Consider the following 7817-nt stretch of genomic DNA (forward strand, 5'->3'; position numbering starts at 1 on the left):
TTTTTTTTTCTTTTGGAAAGCTATTTCAAATCACTTATAACTTAACTCTCACCATACACCAAAGAATGATATTAAATTCTTTTATAAACATTCTCAGATTAAGATATAACTTTATTTTAGTCAAAGATTTTTTTTTTTTTAGAAATTCATAGAATAGAAATATGCAAAATTTTATACTTGTCAACACCATTATATCTTTATGGGATGTTAGACCAATTTACATTAATATACATCTGACATTGTCTTCTCATAGCGACACTTTGTATATTACATAGTTTATAATACTGACCTTTCAACCCTATGTCATCAGCTGGCATTTAGTATCACTGTAGAGCGCCGTACAATGGAAACTAGCACAATTTGAACAAGAAAGTAACAATGTTTTGCTTTATCATTTTCATGTCAAACGTTTTTCGATGGAAAATTATATATCATTTGAAAACTTTAAATGAGAACTTTCTTTTCATATAGTTTTAATTAAAACCCGACAGCTACATATCAAGTCAGAGTCCTTTAAACACCCCGATATTTTCACGCATTTTCAAAGTTTGTCCCAGGTTTTTTTTTTTGTCTGAACGGTAGCCCTTGTTCTAGTTCAATACGCTCGAGTACCATAACTCGAGATGAGTTAAAAATCATATGTGTGTGTAGAGGAATCTTACAGCTTTATTTTGATATAAAACTTGATGTGGGGTAGGTCAGATAATCGTTACGAAATATAAAAGTGAAAATTTTATAGTTAATTTTCACTTCGAAAAAAAAAATAAACAAAACATTTCTTCAAGATAAGAAAGAAAAAAATATTGCTAACTCATGGTCATCGCCGATTCTGGCCACGGTATGGCAAAAACGGTGCAAAATTCAATGAAAGGGTGCTATACTTAGGCTTTTTGTATGCGATTAAACACATTGACTCCACTCGTCAAACTGACGTATTCCCACTCGGCGTGAGATCGTACAGAAGACGACTTCAAGGCTTCAGATATCGATTTTGATCCAGAATTTCAAGAAATGGACAAATTGATTGGTACGTAAACATGTTTCTATGAGAATTCGTACTAGATTGACTTAAATAGGGTCCCCAAAAGCCAAAATTAGCATGTAATCGTCGTATTAATAATGTTGTTTATTTCCTATCTCATTGTACCCAGCGACGTATGAATTTTACCTCGCGCATATTCTTGTACAAATAAATTTCGTATTTCCTAGAGAAATATTGGTCTGTTTTCGTCAATGAAAATTATGTAATGAATATTATTTTGTTGGCTATTAAAATCCGATGTGATGTTTTTTTTTACTTTTTTTCTCCCGATTTTAAATACAATCGCGTGATGTTTACATTTTCACAAGTGCTGATTTTCACTTTTATATTTCGTAACGATTGTCTGATCTCATCACCATCGAGATTTATATCAAAATGAATCTAAAAAATTCATTTACATTCTTGTATGATTATCAGCACTACTGGAGTTATAACGCTCAAGCGCATTAAACTAGATTGAGGGCTAAGTATAAATACCAGGTTGTTTGAGAGACACTGTCAACATAGGTGTCAGATTTTGATTAAAACTATGCGAGAACAAAGTTCTCATCCAGAACTTTCAATGAAAACGGCTATTTTGAGGTGAAAATGATGTGCCAGAAAATGTTTTTGTGTGGCCAAACTGTGTCACCCCTCCCACAGAGCTCTCCAAGGATACTTATTAAATTTATTGTAAAGCTCCAAACTTAGATTCAGTTTTATACCCCTACAAGTGTATCAAAACTGAGATCCCCTACACATAACATCGCAATGTAGCGGAAGCCTCTCTCGGTTGTATATTTGTAAATGCGGACGTAGTGGGTAACATCCAGCTTTCGACCGCATCTTGGACCCTGCTGTGTCCATCACTCTGATTTATTTCGCTCCAGAGTGCATACCAACCAAGGGCATCCAGCTGTAGAAACTCTGCCAGATCAGATTGGAGCCTAGTGCAGCCTTCTGGCTTGCCAGTCCTCAGTCAAATTGTCCAACTCATGATAGCATGGAAAGCAGACGTTAAATGATGATGATAAATATATAATCTGTGCTTGACCAATTTGGTTCCTTGCCAAAAGGATATCCACAACTTTGGAGAAGCTTCCTTTCTTCCACTTCTTAACTGCAAATGTGCCTCCAATTTTACAGACAACTTGTTACACACACTAGATAAATCACCTCCAACACTCCTTTTCCACTCTACCAGGCTCACCACCACACATGCACAACTGCCGAGTGAAGGCTATTCCAGTTACTTGTGACCAGCAAAGCTTCTGATCCTGACACTATCCTTTCAAACAATGTATCCTAGAGCTAATGTCATAATCACTGAATTTTTCAATCTCTTTTACTCTGCTGGAATAAATTGAAATCTTCAGAAACTCTCCAGAGAATGTGTCATTCACAAAAGGCAACCTTTCTTGACTCTCTCTTCCTTCTGCACTCACTTCCCTTATCTCAAAGGTGAAAAGCCATCAACAATAATATTCTCAATGCCATATATCTCTTTTTAATGATCACCAGTGCAACTTTCATTAAGCCAGATGTATACTACAGGCCTACTCAGCTAGTCACTAGTGAGCTCTTTTCCTCAAAAAGTTGGATGAAAGCATTATTAGTCATCAGCAAAGCTTCTACTGTATGTGACACACTCAAATTGCATGTATTTCTCAACTCTTCAATTTGTGGTTGCTTGACAGATTGTATTATAATAATGTATACTGAATATGCCCTTGCTCTAACTCAGTCTATTAATTCTGGTATATACCAGAGTGCTAGAACAATTCATCCCTGGTTATTTCGTCGTCAGTTAATTTATCCCCGGTCAATTTGTTGTTGATGAATTCATCCCCAGGTCAATTTGTCCCAAAATACTCTCAGATGTGATTTTCAAGGGAAAGTTTAGAACAATCACTTTAGAATTAAAATTGTCATTGGACAGTTTTAGATATTTTTTCCTTTCTTTACCCACCCTGCTCTCTGTTTCTCTCTTGGTCTCTCAAGTATCTGTGCTGAACAGTTTACAAACAGATTTTCAAGCAAATCGAATTAAATTTATTCAATATGCCTACCCATTAACATAACTTCAAAAAAGGAAAAGTCAAATTGGTCAATCAAGAAAATTATATGTACACAAAAAATAAGCAGAATGCAGATGGATTGAAAATATACTGGAGGTGCAAAAATTGTATACAAGGCGAGACTTCATACTGATGAAAATTATAAAGAGCTTAAGATCGAGATCCATAATCATGCTTCAACTGTTGCAGAGGTAAATGCAAGATTAATAGTTTGAAATATTAAAGTCTATTTCATCTTGTGATGCCTCTCACTCAATTATCACTAAGTTCAGAATTTAAACTACTGTCCGTTGTCGCAAATACCTCCGTTTGCACAGCCTAATAGGAATATTAGACATTAGATGCAAGCTGATTCTAATTATCCTGCTACCCAACTTATAAATATTGGGTTCTCCATTCCAAGTGAATACTTTTACCAGTATGACAGTGAAATGGAAGATTCAAAATGAATAACTAATATTTGCAGGTGATGAAGCACTTTGACAGTTGAAACAGTACAAGAACTAGGTGGCAGATGGAACATTTAAGTGCTGTTCTTGTATATTTTTCCAGTAAGATATACTTCACATTCAAATTGATAATTTTAGTGCCCCACGACTGTTCGCATTGCTCTCTGATAAAAGTCAAGACACATATAAACTTTTTGCCAAAATAAATGAATTACTGCAGAATGAAGTACCTGATAATTATGGAATTTGAAAAAGCAGTCCATGATGGATTTCTAGAATCGTTTGCTGGGTTGAATTTGGCATGCTGCTTGTTTCATTTAGGGCAAAATGTGTACAAACATGTTGTGCAAGAAGGACCAAAATACAGATACCCTGAAGATGACAGTTTTAGTCTAAAAATGCAGTGTTTTGTTGCCCTTACCTTCTTGCCAGTTGATGTAAATCAGTATAAACAACTTGTAGATGATGATCCACAGTCAATTGTATCCTATTTTGAAAATAATTATACAGGACCACCGAGAGGAAGAGGACAGGAAGCTACACCTTGAACCTCCATATTGAATTTCCATTACCAATATGGAATGTTTGAGATTGATGTATGACTAGGATTGCTCGTACTACAAATAGTTTAGAAGCCTACCACAGTGCCCTGAAAAACTGAATATTAGTCATCCAAATATTTGGTAACTTGTTGATGTGATTAAATGTGAGGAAATGTTTGCCAGTACCAAATTGCAGAAGTTTATGCAAGAAGAACCAAGCCAAAAGAAAAGATAGAGATATGAACCTGCATATAAAAAAATGTCATGGCAAAATGTGATCCAAGCCAAAAATTACTTTTCTAAAAGCAATTGCACACAATCTTAAATTTTAAGAAAAAATAAATATGTAATACAGCAAATCTTAAAATAGGTGTTTTTTAATTCAGATATTCATTCTTCCATTTTTCCTATGATCTTGACAGATTGACCTGAGGATGAATTGACCAATGATGAATTGACTATGGACAAATTGCCATCGAATTGACTGGATACCTATACCAGGGTTCAGTTTTGTACTCCACATTTGTCCTCTAATCCATCAACAATCTATTATATACACCCTTGAACACATATGCACATTCACACACAACTTATCTGTATACTCAACTTCTACGCCCACTTGTGTTTACACTCTCTCTTGCTCATGCTCCAAAGCACACTTGTATCTGCACTTTCAAGCCTACCCATACTTACATGCACTCTTGCACATGCATGCATTTGCATGCATACATGTACACTTATGAATTTGCTTGCACACTTTCACCTACAATTCTCACCTGCACACAATGCTTGCTCTTGCTTATGCATGTGCTCTTGCACATGCAGTCTTGTGCATGCATGCTTTGTTTACTCCTGCACATGTATAGTCTCACATGTACTCCTTGCTATTGCTGATGCACACTGACTCATGAGCATACACACACACATACATTCAGTGTCCTGCTTGAACTCACTTATACATGTGCACATTCACACATGCACTCTATAGGACTCTTTCACATGTGTACGAACTCTTTCGCATGTATGCACACTTTCTCACCCATGCGTGCACTCTTTTTCCATGAGCTCACATTCTCTCCCAAGTGCATGCTCTAATTCCCTTACATGCAGGTGCTCATGCTCTCTGTCTCTCACTCACACTCCTACCTCTTTCTCTCCCACTGTCCCCTCTCTCTCTTTCACACAATTGCTCTCTCTTGTATACTTGAGCGTGCATGTACACACTGAAACTTACAAACGTACACAAAGTAATCAATTATATCATGCAAATAACTACTTGTTAGTTTTGTGTTATTTAGAATCTTTTTTTACAACAAACAAATAAAGTTATAAATGGTTATCATAGCCACAAAACAATTTTTTAAAACTTTCAATACATAATCTCGGATCAAAACACTTGTCAAACAAATATAACTGCAGAAGTAAACTTGTTTTTTAGTAACTTCTCAAATTGTTTGCTTTGCTTCTGAGTATGTAATGTGATAAAATGCTCCCACACAGGATGCAAATATTTAATTTGAAAGTGAAAAACAATTCTCACCTTGATGGGTTTTTTCTTGTTTCATTCTTTCTATTAGTCACAAATCAGCCTTAATCCAAGAAATCTATAATAGGAAACCTTCATGTTGGTGTTTAATCACAGATCAATATTGATTCAGGAGATGCTTAATGCTTTTGTCTAGTTCCAAGTCGGTCTTGTTCCAGCAAACATCTGTTGTTTTAGTCCCAGATCAGTCCTGATGTGAGAGACTGATAGTTTCAAGTTGTATCAATGTCATTTTCTTTCTTTTTTGGATTTGTCAAGAAGATATTTTCTTCTCTAAATACCTTTTTGTTTCTAGGCTTAATCGTTTATCACCTTCTTCATATACACAGCTTCTTAAAATTCTTTCAACTCACCAATTTGTACATCATTACAGTTTGATTTATTGGTACTTGGAAAAGTGTGAGCTAAGTGGTACAAAACTAAATGTAGTGAGATTTGAATTAATGTACACGTGTATTTGATGCTTCAGTTATACACTGCACTTTATACTTTCCCATCTAATATTGTTTCACCTTTTCTCTTATATCAAACTTAAATTTAGAGCGAGTGTGGCATTCATGTTATTCTCAATGGCATTAATAATGTATGAGGGTCAGCTGAAGAGTTCATAGGCTGACCAAGAAATATCCTGGAATGTGACCAAATGAGGTTTTTCAACATAGTCCCCCTTGCTGTCCACACATTTCTTCCACTGTCTCTGTAGTGCTTGGATCTCATTGGAGAAAAAGCTTTCATCCTCGAACACATATTGATATTTTCCAATATTTCCTCCTGATAAACACATTTAATGGAATGATGATGTACCCAAAGGTAGTCCATTGCTGGGATTTAAGCAAAAAAACCTTTCGTGATTTTAATTCTTAAACCCTCACCCACATGTGTATGTATATATTAAAAAAAAAAAGCCTTTATTAACAGAAAAGTACATTATTAAAATAAATTCTTTTACATTTTTTAAAACCCTTGGATAAATCCCAACAATGACTTCAGGCTCTTCAATACCTGTGTGATTGATAAGGGTTAAGTCTAATTTGAGCATCTGTAACGATTTATAGGAGTGGGGATGAATTTTTTTTCCATAATCATATGAGGTCCAGTGTGCAGAACAAATTCACAAATTTCTGAAAATATCAAAGAAATAGGAAAATTATGACCAGTTAAAGGGTGTATTTTGATCCAGAATCCATAATAGCTTGTGTGCATGTGCAAATATTAACTTTTTGAATTTGGATTTCAAAGGATTTCAAAAATTATTTTCAGATTGAACAGAAATAAATAAGATTTGAATTGTCTGTATTCTAAAACTGATTATAAAAAAGAATTTCAAAGAAAGAGTGGAAATTTTAGGATTTATGGTGGGAATTAAAATTTTTTTCATAATATGAATTGCTGTGTGTAGAACACAAATTTTCAAAAATTCTCTGAAAATTAGAAAAAAATAAAGTTATGAGCGATTATATTGGAGGGTCATCTAATGTAGCAACCATGTCAGCTTGAATGTCTTTGGGAGCTGCCCTTTTTCTGCAGGTACTTGATAACACCACAATGCCGTCATCCTTTTTGTTTTTCTCTCCCACCCTTTCCCTATTCTTTTCCTTTCACCGTTCCCTCTCTCGCTCTCACACTTCTTCCTTAATCCTCTTGTCGCTGACACATGACGAAAGAAATTCTTTCTTTATATTTGCTGCCTTCTTATAGAGAAGACATGATTTTTCTGTCTCATTCACATCCAACTAGCGTTCAAAATAATAATTTTTCTATAGTCTTGGCTTAACAACCCTTACCGTTTGTTTTTACTGTCTGGTCTTGTTTTTAACCGTCTTGTCTTGTTTTTACTATCTTGTTCTCACTGTCCTGTTCTTGTTAACACTTTCATCCTCCTCAAAAAATTCCAAATTTTATTTAATTTGCTTTGCGGGAAGGACTTCCAACGAAGTCGCGTATTGTCCTTGCCTTCGAAACACGGAGTAGATGGATAGGGACAACTGATGAAGGGGAATATTCTTTATGTTGCATGTCTCGTTTCTCTTTGTTTTTTTTTTGTTGTGCGAATAAAAGTTCATTTTCTGTTTTCGTTTCTCATTGTGTTTAACGTTTTTTGTGATGTCCTGTACCCATATATGCATGTATGTATACATATAGATGTAGGTATGTACATATGTGTATGTATATATATATATA

General features: G+C 34.9%; 1 protein-coding gene across 2 annotated transcripts in view; it reads left to right on the plus strand.

The window, feature by feature from the left end:
* LOC106878125 (kelch-like protein diablo) overlaps window positions 1–7817 on the plus strand; it is a 45662-nt gene that overhangs the window by 2199 nt on the left and 35646 nt on the right. Inside the window, exon 2 of one of the 2 annotated variants that reach the window (XM_014927243.2) lies at window positions 4513–4592. The exons of the other annotated variant lie outside the window; for it this stretch is intronic. The gene's annotated coding sequence lies outside the window, so the exon portion shown is untranslated. The remainder of the gene's footprint in view (window positions 1–4512; window positions 4593–7817) is intronic. 2 annotated transcript variants of the gene reach the window in all.

This window comes from Octopus bimaculoides, chromosome 3 (assembly GCF_001194135.2).
Source record: "Octopus bimaculoides isolate UCB-OBI-ISO-001 chromosome 3, ASM119413v2, whole genome shotgun sequence".
NCBI classification, from domain to species: domain Eukaryota; kingdom Metazoa; phylum Mollusca; class Cephalopoda; order Octopoda; family Octopodidae; genus Octopus; species Octopus bimaculoides.